The following is a 14,410-nucleotide window of genomic DNA, read 5'->3' on the forward strand; positions in this document are numbered from 1 at the left end:
TTCCCTCTTGTTTGAGGCTGAGTCAGGCCTGGGACTCTTTGAAAACCAAAGGTTTTCAAAGCCCAAAGGTTACTATTTACTTGCCACTATTGGGACTCCAGGATCCACTCCTCATTTCCCATTCCAAGTGCATGTACCGCCACCATAGCTGACACTTGATTAAAATCAAGAAAAAAGTGATTCAGACATGATGGGCAATGCCATATTATTTCAGGCCCTTGAAACCGGAGGGACAATGGAACGACCCACAATAGTAGCCAAATGCCTGAAAGCGCAGGGGCCTCACTTCTCAGTAGGGAAAGAAAGGTGCCAACAGCAGCTGCGAGAAGGAGTGTTGGGGGTGGAGGACAGGAGCCCTTGCAAATTTTGCTCAATTGTTCCTCTTCACATTATGAAAAGACGTTGCTATGTAATTATAATAGTGTTGGAAATGGTCTGAAGCACAATCAAAAATCACTTGGCTAAAGAAAGCATGAAAGGGAGGGGGAAATGGTCTAGAAAAGGGTATAGGTGGCTAGGTTAGCTGTGAAGATGGATATGAGAGGTTGTGGCTACATAGTCTGTTATAGCATCCTCTGTGGAGTGGTAGGGGGAAGCAGAATTTCTTTAAAGAAGGTTTTCAACACTGCCTTAGGGTCAGTTAACATATATAGAGCATAATATCATGGACTATTTTATTTAACCTTCCCCAAACCATTCATCATTCCCACACAACAGAAGAGGAATCTGAGGTTCAGAATGGTTAATGGGCTAGCCGGAGATCACAGAACTGATCAGTGACATGGTAGTTTCTTGAATGCAAGTCTGTACTCTTCGAGCTGCTACTGTTCTCTGTATCATGAAACCCACCTAAAGGTGCCTACAGGGACAAGGCAGGCAGTACAGATAAGGGGAGCTACCAGATTTGAGGGGGGAGGTAAGTAAAAGCAATCGACATGTGGCTTCATCAGGTTGGTGGGGGCTATGGCAAAGTGGAGAAATATAGACAACATCTAAAGTGAACAGCTGGGACTCAGAAGCAAGGGATTGTTACCTTTCAGGAGTGCAGACTCAACTGCCAGATCTGCTGATTGTTCAAGAAAAGCTGGAAGTCAGATTTTTAGATAAGCTTTTGTTTGTTTTAATGTTAGCTCAAAAAAATCTTAAACATCAGACGTTTGCCTGTTCCATCAACAGGAAAAACAAAACCTATCTGCAAACCAAATTCAGCTCCTGGACTGCCAGAGGTAATCTCAAGCTTTTTCTAAACCAATAATATCAAATCATTAAATTTTGGCATACGTAGGACCTCAGTGATCTTCTGATCAGCTCCTCTACCGTGCAGATGAAAATGTTACAAGTCATAAGCACAAACTGAAATTGTAAATAATAATCTTAATGATGATGTTATTTTAGACATAATTCCATTTCCCACATGGGCCATGTGCAGAAAGAGCACAGCATGTTGTCCCACAAAGCCTGGAATCCAGTCCTGCTAAATAGGAGCTGTGTGACCTTACACAAGTAACTTAACTGCTCTGAGCACCCAATTTCTTCAGGTGCAAAATGGAAACATGGCATGTAAATTACAAATCCATAAGAATTAATTAAGGCAATTATTAGGGGTGCCTGGGTGGCTCAGTGGGTTGAGCATTCAACTCTTAATTTTGGCTCAGGTCATGATCCCAAGGTAGTAGGATCGAGCCCCCCACGTAGAGCTCCACCCTGAGTGTGGAGCCTGCTTGAGATTCTCTCTCCCTCTGCCCCTCTCCCCTGCTCACGTTCTCTCTCTCTCTCTCTCTCTCTCTGCCTCTCAAATAAAATTTAAAAATAATAAAATAAGGCAATTATTAGAAGTTATAGTATATAAGGCCTGTTGGTCAAGGCCTTCACGATTGCTACTGCCCATCCTTCTCCCCTCCACCCAGCCTTGTCTCTGAATTTCTTTTCTTTTAGTATTTGGACAGCCCATTTAGAATCCAGCCAATTTCCTTATAAAGTTCATGTAAAATAGAAGCTGGAATTTCTAATTTTATCTGATACAGACTCCTCCACTAGATTTCTCTGCTTCCTTGTCACACACTTACTAAGTACCTTGTTGGGCAATAGTCTTGCCTTGTCAAGATTCGAAAATGCACTGTAAGGATGTGAGGCTTACCTGACTCTAGAGGAAAAACCCAGATTGTTTTCTTTCCTGAGTGGGAAAAACCCAGTTCTTCCCTACTGTGTTTCATTCTTGTGAGCCCCTTTTACTACTCACATAGCACACCACTTCTGATACTTCTGGTCACCACATGTGTGGTGGTTTTTCCACAACAACAAGCAAGTCTCAGACACCAGCTGGATATCCGACAGTTAAAATGACACTATGTACCCAGAGATAGCATCAGATCCCACAGGGAAGGGCTCAGTCCCACAAGACTGCCCCCCACCTTCAGACACCAGTCACAAGTCCAAGCAGTCACCCGCGTTTCTAACCAACCAGCTACAGATCAGAGATTCCAATGACCCCTCCTCAGGTTCAATGCATTTGCTAGAAAGGTTCACAGAACTCAGGAAAACACTTAACATAGGTTTACCAGTTTGTTAAAGGTTTTGGTAAAGGATACAGATGAATAGACAGATGAAAGGTACATAGGGCGAGTTCTTGGAGCACAGAACCCGAGCACAGAAGCTTTTGTTCCCGTGGAGCTGGGGTACGTCACCCTCCCCATGTGGATGTGTTCACCAACTTGGAAGCTCTCCAAACCCCCTGCTATTGGGATTTTATGGAGGCTTCCTCACATAGACATGACCAATTATTAGCTCCATTTTGAGCCCCTCTCCCCACTCTGGAGAGTGAAGGGTGGAGCTGAAAATTCCAAGCTTCTAATCATGGCTTGGTCTTTCTGGTGACCAGCCCCCATCAGGGAGCCTACCCAGAGTTGCCTCATTAGAACAAGAAATGTTCCTAGCACTCTTATCACTTAGGAATTTACAAGAGTTTTAGGAGCCCTGGGTCAGGGCCAGGGCAAAGACAAATATTAGGACAAGTGGTACTCCTAGAACTCTGATCACTTAGGAAGATACAAAGTATCAGGAGCCCTGGGTCAGGAGCCCAGTGAGGAGTGGGGAGGAGACAGAGACCAACGTACATATTTTCTATTATCTCACACCCACTATAGGCATTTGCCAGTTGAAAGCAGGCAGAAAACCAAACTCCTACATTCTCTCCCCCTTCCTCCATCAGTTGCCTACATTCAGCGTGTTCTTTCCCACTGTAAACACCAACAATTACAAGAGAAGGTAGGCAATTTGGGTTTAGTTTTTTTTTTAGTTTTACCTGAGGTTAAGTGAATACCACAGCAATGAAAAATCAATACTGTATTTGGCCAAATAGACATTATTAAAGCATCTAGATTAAATGAAATATAAATAATAGTCCATTGATTTTTTTATCCAACTTTGTGATTTAGTTTACAAGAAACAATTATTCTCAATACACCAAGAACTTGACTTGGCTGAGTGTATTCTACAATATTTTATAGGAATTTATGTTTTATCATCCCATCTTATTTGTTCTGTTTGTTTTTACACATGTGTATAAGCAAATAAGTTTATAAAATTTTTCTTTTTTTTTTTTTCTTACTCCGGTCCCAGTTGAATGCTTGATTTGAACAATAAATACCTCCTGCAAGGGTAACAGAAATTTAAGACATTGACTTTTGCTAAAAGATAAAATTCTTCAGTATGAGTAAATACTGTAGGAATCATATTTTAAAATCTGATCATGGGGATTAAACCAACTTCCAATTCTGAGACTACCCAGTGCTCGAGTGTCACATTGTTCAGGAATTTACAATTCCAGGCCAAATATGACTCAGATAAGCTCTCGTGATTGACACTAACCTACTAAAATTCACAACCACCAACCTCGGTCTCAGATCACATTCAACAACACAAAGCGAACTTGCACGATGCCCAGTCCTCAGGTGGATTCCATCTTGAAGATCCTTTTTCCCATAAGCACTGAGGATACTGAAGGCAATTATCAGGAAAATGTCAATTATGCCAATAACAGAACAGCCATAGAATTATAAACAGCATGAATTAGCCTCCCCTTCTCAGCCATTTCTAAAAATATCTATTCATGACCTATCTAAAGGTGTGATGGCAAAGCTAACTTTATGCACATACTATTGATTTTTGGCAGAATGAAGTCAAATAATACTAAAACAAGTATAAGAATGAGGAATACATGCAGATACACATATCTGCCAGGCCACTTGTTAAACTCTGCCTGAACCAGTGCATACAAGTAGGTCATTGAAAGTCAATGCAAACCGGGGCAGCTCCCCTGGCAGGAGACATTAACCTGCAGGAGGAATCTTGCAGACAAGTGATACATTTTAGCCAAGCAGCTATATATTTTATTTATGAATTGATATAAGCATAGAGATATATGGGGAGAGGAATGCACATAATATGTATCCTTAAACACACTCCAAAATAAAGACAGATGAGAAGAGAAATGCATACCCACACATTCACCAATTTAATGGGGGGGGGGGGGAGGTTCTCCATCTCCAACCCCTCCAAAAAAAAAAAAAAAAACCATAAAGGAAAGAAAGAAATCAGAGCTCTAATTACAGCTCTGGGGCCTATAATGTGGTTAGTGGCTTCTATTTTGTCCCCCAGGAGATGTAACATTAACCAGCCCCAGGCTCCTGTCTCAGTTAAGATCACCTTTGCTGTAGCCACAGCAGTGACCTCAAGCACAGAGGGATCTGGGGACTCACATATGCCACTTGGTCCAAAAGGCACCAGGGTCTTGCAATTTGGGAAAAGGATCCTGAAGGGGACAGATTTCTCTTCCTAGGTGTTTACTTAGGTGTGAACCCCATTTGAGACAGTGGAACATACATTTGCTTCATCACAAAATGTGAGGTCAGGAAGAACCTTCAAGATCATCTAATCCACACCCCTCATCTTACAGCTCTAGGATGTCCTCCAGCTACAAGGGCTGTTCCACAAACACAGGAAAGCACAGAGGATCTTCGTGTGGCCAGGAGGAGGCAGGATATAGCAGAAAGCACAGGGGCTCTGGAACTAGGCCAAGTTGGGTTCCAGTCACAGATGAAGGCATTAAGCCAAATTCCCTAACCTTTCTGATCTGGTTTACTCAGCTATACATGGAAATGACAGTGTAAGTCTACCAGTTGTCACCAGTAGTTCAGAAATCCAAACTGCCCTGAAATCCAAAGTGCTTCCTAATCCATGTGATAGCAAAGTCAGCCGAGACTGAACTTAATCAGAGGTAAAATCTAACCTAAAGTGACAAGGCTACATATCATCCTTATTTATTCCATGGCAGCCAAGCACCATGCCAGGGCCTGGTACAGGGGATTCTAAGCCAAACAGAAGGCCTCTGGCTCTGTGTTCTCCGTGTGCTCAATGGAGGGGCTTCTGCTGCTTTGAAACTCCTGGCTCTTGCCTGCTGTTCCAGTTGGAGTAGCAGGTTAGGCCAGGAAGGAGCCCAGAGGATGACCCTTGTTTGTGAGAGCAAAGGAACCTATGTGAGAGTCCCCTCAAGCCCTACCCTCCCTGGCTCAGAGCAGAGGTGCGGGTGACAGTCTCTTCAGCTGGACTCGCTTTGCAGCTCATACTGGCTCAACTACAAAATTTCACTGTGGCATTTCTTGATTTTTTTTTCCCCCTTTCAGAAAGGAAAGTGGAAAAAGAGGCTTGTAGCTTCATGGAATTTTTTCATTCTGTAATAAATAATAAATTTGAAAGAAGGAATAGTATCTCAAAAGAAAAAAAAAATCAAAGTTACACTGCAAAAAACCGCTTCAAGAGAGACTTTTTAAACCTGTGCTGTGGGAGCTGGGTTGCACTTGTGAACTTGTGATTGCTGTATTTTTCTCTCCATTACTGGGTAGTTTTAAGTTAGTTTGTGCTTTTCTTTCCTGATGTCTCAAAGCCAAGATCCTCAGCCTTTTCCTTTCTGAATGCTGACCCATAAGGTTTCCTTCCAGTGCTGGAGAGAACACCTGGCTTTGGTACACCATCGAGGACAGCTCACGAGTGAGTCCAGTGAGAAATATAATGTGTAGTAGAGGGGGCAAGGTCCTGCTCAACGTAAGCCCTGCCACCTGGGCTTCTGCCACACAAGCTGCATCGCTTTGAGACCAGGAGAGTGTTAGTCAGCAGGAACCATCTAAGCAAACATCACCAAGTAAGACTAAGCCTCATCAGCTTAGCATTTTGGTGAACAGACACTGACAGTCAAATCCTGTGGGAGTGGACGCTGGGAGGGTGTGATGGAAACAGGGTGTGAGGCCAAGGAGGGCACTGCTCAAAAGGAGGGTGACAGGGAGTGAAAGATAAGCTCCACCAGCCTCACTGGTCATCTTTAGGCAAGTCAGCACCCTCCCTATTGCTAAGGTACCTGTGATGCTGCAGGGCAGGGTTACCCGGATTCCCTCAACCCCAAGCTCTTGTGTCCTCAGTTGAATCCATGGCATTCTAGTCCACATGCAACAAACATTTTTTGAGCATTGATTTTGTGTCAGGTCCCAGTCTAGGCAATGGGAAGACATAAATAAAGCACAGCCCTTACCCTGAGGGACTCAAAGCTTTCACCTGCCTAAAGATGTCTGGGCAATATGATTTTATTAATTCCCAAAGTGGGTCTAGGAGTCTAGGAGACAGAAGTCTAGGAGAGAGAAGAGGTAAGGAGGATAGGTCCTATCTAAATTTGAGAAACACTGCTTACTTTACAGTGTAGAAGGGTCTCAGCCATAAAGAGATGTGCTTAATTTCGTGACTTATTTAGACCCAGAATCCATTTATCATGTAATGTGTCTTAACATCATAAGGTGCTTAATCTGCCATGAAACATACTTTGGGACCCAACCCATCTGCTTCGTTTCAGCTAGATGTGCCTTAGAATTCAGAATTTGGGGGTGTTATCAAGGTAAACTAGTACACCCCCCTCTCTATGCAATTTGTGATGACTGAAGACTTCTTCAGAGAGGAAACAGAGAATATCTAGCTCCATTAGACATCCATGCCTGCCAGCAGGGTTTGAGGACTAATGTTTTCCCATCTGACTCTGGAGACTGGGACCGGGTGACTAGACTCCAACTTGTTTCAGCCATATTTGTCCCTTTGCTCATTTAACAAAAAAAATATATGTACTGAGAACCTTTTATGGAAGTAACTACATTGAAACTGTGTATTCTCTGTCATCTGAGAACTTGCAGACTACCTGGTAGGGGGAGGGGAGGACTGACCAGTTGACAGGCAATTTGAAGGTGTGATAAATGCCATAATCAGGGTGACCATACATCCTGGTTTGCCTGGGTGAGTCCCAATTTACACCTGTTGTCCATGCATAATATGTACAGGTGCCCCCTTTTACTCCCATGAGTGTCCTAGCTTTGACAATAGATTACACAGCCCCCCTAGTTATAGTGGGTTCAGGATGTAGAAGTCCAGAGGAGGGAGAGTCACAGTGAGCTTCTCAGAGGCCTTGACACCTGAGTTGAGTCCTGAGTAACTGAGGAGGAAGAACTAGCCAGGGACAGTGGAAGACTCAGCACTCAGGTGGAGGAAACAGAAGTGCAAAGAATAAGAGAAGACAGGACTCAGCACATGCAATTACATTTCAAGAGGCAGGAGATGGGTCTCAAAGGGTCCAGTTTAGACTCCTCAGGGCCACAGGAAGCTTTCAATAGGGTTGTAGGTAGGGAAGTACCATAATCTAGTCAACATTGCAGAAGAACCACTCTGGCTGCGAATGGAGGCAGGCAGTGAGCTGGGGCTGCTCAGCAGAACCCCAATACCAGTGAGGAGACTGTTGCAGCCACTGAGAAGAGAGGTGCTGACAGCCTGGGTGACAGCAGCAAGTTGTGGGCTAGAGAGAAGTGGATGGATGGATGGATGGATGGATGGACGGACGGACGGACGGACAGGGAAGTCTTTGGCAGGTGGAATAGACAGAACTTGGTAACTGATTGATCAATTGTGATGTAGAAGTGAGAAAACAGAGTTGAAGGTCAGACCCATGCTTGAGCTTGAGCATGACAGTGCATGATGGAGCTTTTAATGAGACAGGGAGCATGGGGGGGGAAGAACAGGTCTTGGGGAGATGGAGACAAGGAAGTCAATTTCGGTCAGAACAAATGTGAGGTGCCCTTGCTGTGTCTTGGCCTTTTTTTCCAGAGCTTCAGAGCTGATAGGGTGAAGACAAAGGAACATTTTTTAAAAATATTCAGAAACATTCTTGAAACTGAATAAAACAAAAAGCCAAGTCAAAGGGTACCAGAGCAGCCTTGTTACTGGCACGACATATCACTGGCTGCTGTTGTTTGGGAGGCAGTAAAATTAAGCCTCCAACACCAAGCTCTTCTGTTTGGCCCTACAACAGAGCAGGTGTAGAAGCATCCCTCCATCCACCCTTCATACAGAACCCTCTGCCTCCAGCCTGTGCTACCACTGACAACCCAGCTGAGCAGACCAGCAGCTATCAAGTGGCCCTAGTCCTTCTTCAGGCTGAGGCAGGCTCACATTCTGACAATGGAACGCTCTCCAAGCCATTTACCAGACCTCTGAGCCTTCCACCAGCAGTGGCAGTTCTCTTGCAACCACATCCTCGCCATCTCTGGGGGCATGATGCAAGTTGGATGAGGGCAGAAGCAAGGGTATTTGGTTTGCTTTTGGCCAGAAAGGATCAGAGCTTTAAATTGCCATGACAGCCCTTGGATCTTCCAAAGTCATTTAAAATTCTCTACTTGATTGTCTCGCCATTGTGGCTTTAGGCTCTTGGCTCAAAGTGTATTGGTATTAGTCATGTGGGTTATGGTCTGAGAAGTTAAAATGACTGCATGTGTGTAATGATTCTACTCTTTCCACACAAAGAACAAGAATTGCTTCATGGAACGTCACTGGCAACAGGACTCTGCTCAGCAGTGACGCAGTAGCAGGAGGCATCCCGTCTAGAGCAGTGATGAAATCATCTCACTCAAAACCGTCTGGTTCAGGGACTGGAATGAGCTTATTGTCTGGAACCCTGAGCCATCTGCAGATGTATTACTCACCCCCCACCCCCACCCCAGAGGCTTCCTGCCGGAATCCAGAGGGCCAACCTTTGCATGCAAGCAAGAAAATTCCAAATTCAGGTCTCATTTCTTAAGTTGTTACAGTGACCCAGGGCCAAGGAACATCCTTTAAAGGACGCCTGGAAAGAATTCCTGGCCCTGAAAATGCACATCAGTAGGACCTGAACTGTGTATTTCTATTTCATTCAGCAGACCCAGGAAACCTGTGGGCATTTGGATTTTATAAAGTGTGATGTGTTCTTTGGGTTTTGTTATAATGGGAGTCTAGGCTTAGCTTTTTAGTCCATGCTCTCTCTGTGTATAGCTGGAATTACAATCATCATAATCAAGCATTTAAGCAAACAAAAATAATCATTTGAAAGCTATTTTCCATAAGCTCTTTAGTTCTCAATTCACTACAATTCTCTTCAGAAGGAAATGTTCCTTTTTTTCCTATTGTAGTACTGTCCACAGTAGAAGCAATGACCAGTTCTCCACACATAAAATTAATTCCATTTCAGATTTTCTGAATAAAAACAAATCGATCAAAAGCCTAAATTTGTTTTTCTTCCAAGAAGGCATTTTTTTGGTACAGGCAAAAATCTACTTGTGAACACCATCCTAGTTATACTTAAAAGTAAGCACTTCATATAATTTTGAGCCCTCCTGGAAAACCCAAATTGTTTTCTCTTGGAATGTTTTAATCTCTAAAATCCCCTTTGGGGTCCCCGTCATGCAATTCTCTTAACCCAGGCCATTTCTAATTAAAGTGCAAACGTCCATAAATGCAATGATTCTATAAACTCACTATTATTCCATTACCACTGAGGGACAAGGTGCTGAACAGAAAATGAGGAAATGATTGTACTGGCCTGTAGGAATAGCAGCAATGGGAATTATTCCAAACCCTGAGGGAACAGCTATAGAGTCAGTTCCTTCATTGTGTAGGCCAAGAGAGAAAATTTGCAAGGATAACTCAAAACAATGGACAATCTGCTCCAGGTTCTTTCAACTTCAGGAACCTGTGAATCATAAAAATGAAACACAAAACTCACACCAGAAGCTAGCAATGGGAAGCACAGGAAAAGAATTCCCAGAGTATAAAGAAGGGGTGAAAGAATTTTTCCTCTCAATCTGTAGCACCCTTTGATGTCTGCCCCTTGAAAGGCTATTTTTTTAGTCCTCAAATAAATCAGTTTGCTTTATTAGCAGTCTCCTAAATCGGCAAAGAAAAATTTTGTGCCCGAAGTATGAGCTGGCCAAGTCAAAGGTCAAGCACCGAAGAAGAAATGTCAGCCTTGCCACCTCTTCCGAGTCAACACCAACTGCCCATCGAGAGCTACCTTGCTGTGAGTTCTAGGGCCTTCCCTGCTTGCCAGCAATTATCCCCATCTCACGCCAGCCCAGCTATCAGGACAGAGAAGGACCTGAGAGATGGAGATGGTGACCCACACCTTGTGAGGTCCAGAAATAGGGGAGCCACATTTTGCTTTAAGACTTCTAATGATGTGGGTTATAATGACTCAAAGGTGACCTGCACTGGTCCCGGCTTTCACAGTCTGTCAGACACTATGCAGTTTGATTCTGAAGAGTTTGGAGTTAATCTGAGTTATTTGCTTCCTGATGTGGGGGGGGGGGGGGGGGAGGAGCACGGGGGGACACCAGAAGATACCATTCTGATGGTTATATGCAGTCATTGAAATCTGCTGTGGTGGCTTTCCAGCTCCACTTAAATCTAGAACTGCATCCCTAAACTGAGAAATACCAATGGGAGATAAAGAATATCACTCCACACTGCAAAACAATATAACCTTACCCTGAGCAAGAACACTCTGTGAGTCTCCAGCTGAAAGGAAGTTTGGGAGCTGGAGGGGATGTTACCAAGTGGTAAACTTCAGTGATCAGTGGGGACCTTGGGCACGGCCTGTACTGACAACGCCTTAGCTTCCTTTCAAAATTTTAGATTTACTCAGAGGGCTCTGAATGGTGTCAGGAGTCCCGCGGCCCCACAGAAATCAACAGAAAGAGTCCTGGAACGCTTGGATTGGCCTCCTCCAAATTCTCAAGAAGGCCACAGAGCTTCTATGTCTGGCGGCGCCGTGCACACGGGCCCAGGGCCTTGCCTTAGCTCCCAGGCAGGTGCTAGGAAGGTTTATTGAGACCCTCACGCCTTCTCTACCACGACCACCTCCAGAGTACACACACACCTTTCTTTGCAAACACTCTTAAAATTGGCAACAAAAAAAGAAATTCAATTAGGAGAAAATTACAACTGTTATTCAGTCAGCAGATGGCATGTGTAATATGAAAATTCTCCAAGCTTCCACAGTCACCAATTTTGAAAGCCCTTGACCTCTCTTTTGTTGGATGAAAGAGAAAAGAATCTTTCAGTTCTGCTTGCATTACTAACCTCTATATTCGAAACTCTCCTGGGTTCTGGGCTACAAGCCACATCTCATACTCTCTCAACTGTGTATCCAATTCCTAAAATGCTTGAAACACTACTGCTTATGAATGGAAACTCAAAACTATAAGAGAAACTGGGGATGGTGAGAGACCTCAGTTCCTCTTCTACAGCATCCCTATTTTCCTTTCCTTTTCCTCAAACAACCAGTGATACATGGGACAAAATGTTAAAAATCCAACCTTTGCAAATAGAAATCTCCAGGAAATTCTCTCATGGCAAATACCAAATGGTGGGCAATTCTCCCAACCCAAGCCCGTGAGTCTTGGCACAAAGTTTCTGGGCTACAGTCACCTATTGGCGTGATGGCCTCAGGTGTGAATGGTGCCGAAGAAGCCTCAGAGAATTCAGAAAAGTGCAGGTCTTTTCTAAGACCTCCTACGAGTCACCTCTCATGACTCTTTTCAAGTCCATTGAGCTCCAGAATCAAAGAGATAGAGAGTCAAGCTGGCAGTACAGCAGCCTGAGTTCACCTCCTGGCTTTACCACTACCTAGCTGTGTGGCCGTGGGATGGCTCCTTTGTCTCCCTGTGCCTCAGTTTCCTCACCCATAAAATGGGAATAATGAAAGAGGTACCCCCTAGGATTAAAGGAGATCATTCATGTAAAGTGCTTAACACAGAACTTTCAACATACTTAGTGTTTAATAAATGCTAGACACCATTAACACTGCAATTCTGAGCCAGAGGGTCAAAGAGGGGTAAATTTACTGCTTTTTATTCTAGCTCAGGTCAGAAACTCAACTACGTTACATAGAATTTGAAATCAGGAGGTAAGAATAGCAGGAACTCCTCTATACTATAGAAAGGCCCATTGAGGAGCGCCTGCGTGGCTCAATCAGTTGAGCGTCCGACTCTTGGTTTCAGCTCAGGTCATGATCTCAGTTTCATGCCCTGCATCAGGCTCTGTGCTGGCAGCGTGGGGCCTGCTGGGGATTCTCTGTCTCCTTCTGTCTTAACCCCTCCCGCATTCGCACGCTCTGTCTCTCTCAAAAATAAATAAAAGCTTGAAAAAAAAGAAAGGCCCATTAACATCAGCATATATTTATTTTCCTATCCCTTTTTGTAGTTAATCAGCAGGGATTGCAAGGATATTTGAAACCTCACATACAGCCAAAGGATGTGACTGTCTGTATCTCACTCATGTGATCAACAGAAAGTTTTAGTAGGTTTGGCAGCTCACCCACAAATGATCACTTCAGTGTGGGGTGGGGGAAGCCCTGAAAGCAAGGACCCGTCCACCATTGCAGAGTGGTTTTCATGGGCTTCAAATTTTTGTCTAAACACTAAGATGGAAATCTCCAAAGACCTAGTTTCCTTACCAGATTCTGATTCCTAAGATTCAGGTTGAGCTGGAAATGCCCTCAAAGTAATCGCATTTCTGAGAAACAGCCAATACTTCCTACCCATGACCACTACTGAGTAGCAGAGGAATGTAAATGAGGGAAAACTCTCCATACTGCTAAAATATTTAGAGAGGAATTCTGACTGAAGGTCACAATCAATTCAGCCTTCCCAGTTCCTCGGGGTGATTTCAAATTGGGTTTCAAAAAGAGGCCAAGAGCCAAATCCCACAGAAATTTCTGGAGCTGGCATTAAATGAATCTTGCACAGAACTCCTAGCAGCGGTTAGATATTAACAAGGAGAAAAGAACAATTATCGTTTGGGACTCCAAGTGCCACTTTATGTCACTTTAAAGAATGAATAGACTTCCAGCTCCACTCAGCTGTCTGCTCACAATTACAAAGCAATGGTAAATAATCATGGCAAATGGAAGGTTTGATTTAGGAGAGTGAGATTGTATAACGACTCAGTGCTTTCTCTTCCTTTTCTGTGGCAAGCGGGACAGCTCCTGCCACCGGTTTGGCATACATCCAGATCTGTGACTTACAAAAAAAAAAAAAAAAAAAAAAAAAAAAGGCCCTGGAACTGTTTCTTAAAGCAGACACACAAACACACAGAACAAACCTACCAAAACATTTTTTATTATTTTTACAAGGGGAGAATAACCATATTATGAGACATGGTTTAACTTGCTGTCCAGTGGGTTTTCCTAGCCAAAGGATCATATTTGTCCAGGCCAATAAAATTTCTGAGTGGTTTTAATAGAAAGTATGTCTTTCCATTTTCTCAGTACATTGGTTTCTGAGTACGCCATCTGAGCTCCACTCCCGAGAAGATGTATTGATATGGCAGATATGGGCAGTACTTCTTTCCTTTTGCACCCATAATTCACTAGAAGGGGAAGGCAGGTTTTATACTTGCTCTGAAAGAGGTCTAGACCCTGAACAGTGAAGACTTTGATCTAGGGCCCAAAAGCATCTTATCCAAACATGCATTCATTTAATCTTGCAACTCAAGAGTGACGGACCCTTCCAAAGTGGTTCAGGAGGACCAAAGGGACAGAGTTGGGGCACACAGAAGGGACTTGCAAGTATGCCCAAGGAGCCAGTTATCTGTGATACCCAGTCTCAGGAGAGAAGCTTTGCCTTTCAGAGAGGCAGGAGGGGTAATGTAAAGCATTCCTAAGGCAGGCCGTCTCCTCTCAGGGCTTTCCAGGGGAGTGAGGTTTTGTATACTGGAAAACGTAACAGCAAAGGAGAGCCGCCTTGGGAGATCCAGGCAGACTGGAATCTCTGGCTGCAGTTTTTCCCACCTTTCCTTCCAGGGGCCAGTCCAACCCTACTCATCTCTCTCACCCCATCCCTAGGACTCCCATCCAGTGTCATTTCCCATGACTTTATTTCTTGCCAACTAAATCCCAAATAAAGTTTAGGCTTTAGATAATACCTTTCCCAAAATAATTTACATGTTAACGGAAAACCCTAAAGGCTTTTCAAGTCTCAGTAAAATTCAGTAAACATCAATTAGGAAGGCTCATTTC

The 14,410-nt window shown here is 43.8% G+C and overlaps 1 protein-coding gene across 17 annotated transcripts in view; it reads left to right on the forward strand.

Annotated features, from left to right (window-relative positions):
• SLC9A9 (solute carrier family 9 member A9) overlaps positions 1–14,410 on the forward strand; it is a 763,188-nt gene that overhangs the window by 654,666 nt on the left and 94,112 nt on the right. Inside the window, exon 15 of one of the 17 annotated variants that reach the window (XR_006222098.1) lies at positions 8,884–9,610. The exons of the other annotated variants lie outside the window; for them this stretch is intronic. The gene's annotated coding sequence lies outside the window, so the exon portion shown is untranslated. Of the gene's footprint in view, positions 1–8,883; positions 9,611–14,410 lie in introns of those variants that run through there. 17 annotated transcript variants of the gene reach the window in all.

The sequence above is a fragment of the Panthera tigris genome, chromosome C2 (genome assembly GCF_018350195.1).
Source record: "Panthera tigris isolate Pti1 chromosome C2, P.tigris_Pti1_mat1.1, whole genome shotgun sequence".
Lineage (NCBI taxonomy): Eukaryota > Metazoa > Chordata > Mammalia > Carnivora > Felidae > Panthera > Panthera tigris.